General features: G+C 38.5%; 1 protein-coding gene across 2 annotated transcripts in view; it reads right to left on the bottom strand.

The window, feature by feature from the left end:
* RCAN3 (RCAN family member 3) overlaps positions 1–587 on the bottom strand; it is a 35,332-nt gene that overhangs the window by 33,935 nt on the left and 810 nt on the right. The gene's annotated exons all lie outside the window — the stretch shown is intronic.

Below are 587 nucleotides of genomic sequence, written 5' to 3'. Positions count from 1 at the left end.
CATGATGCACAAACATCTATATCTTCAGTCTCAATATTGTGTTTCTATAATTTAATATATAGAACCAAAACTAATGAAATAGTCTTAAAATAAATTATTTTAAATCATAGGTAATTACAGCTACAATTAAGTCAGTTGCTTCTCTTATCAAATGCTGTTCTATGAAAAGTTCAAATAACTGTAGTGTGCTAAGTAATTTTTTTTAATAAGGGAAAGCGAATATTTTTGGCTTTGAGCACTACACTAAAACATCACTCCAAATAATCCTAGTTTGTATCTGAAACACGGATCTGAACTGCTCTCTACACTAGACTCCTAATCCCTGAAGGAGATGATCAGATTTTGCACAGAAGCTGGAACGAAGCAACCTGAAAACACAGCACCATTGCTCTACCCGTCCAGGCAGCAGATGGAAGCAGATAGACAAGTTTCAAGAAGTTGGTGAGTAAGTAATGCGATGATTATCCGCGCATCACGAGGAAGGAGGAGCGAGAGAGACAGAGGGGCTTTCAACTTGTTGTGGCTGCCTTTGCTTTATCGATTGCACCTTTCCTGCCTTTAGGAGCAGGTTGGGCCTGTCAGCTTTT

This window comes from Pteropus vampyrus, unplaced genomic scaffold (genome assembly GCF_000151845.1).
Source record: "Pteropus vampyrus isolate Shadow unplaced genomic scaffold, Pvam_2.0 Scaffold36, whole genome shotgun sequence".
NCBI lineage: Eukaryota > Metazoa > Chordata > Mammalia > Chiroptera > Pteropodidae > Pteropus > Pteropus vampyrus.
Note: the sequence above shows the minus strand (reverse complement) of the source record. Positions and strands in the feature narration are given on the sequence as shown.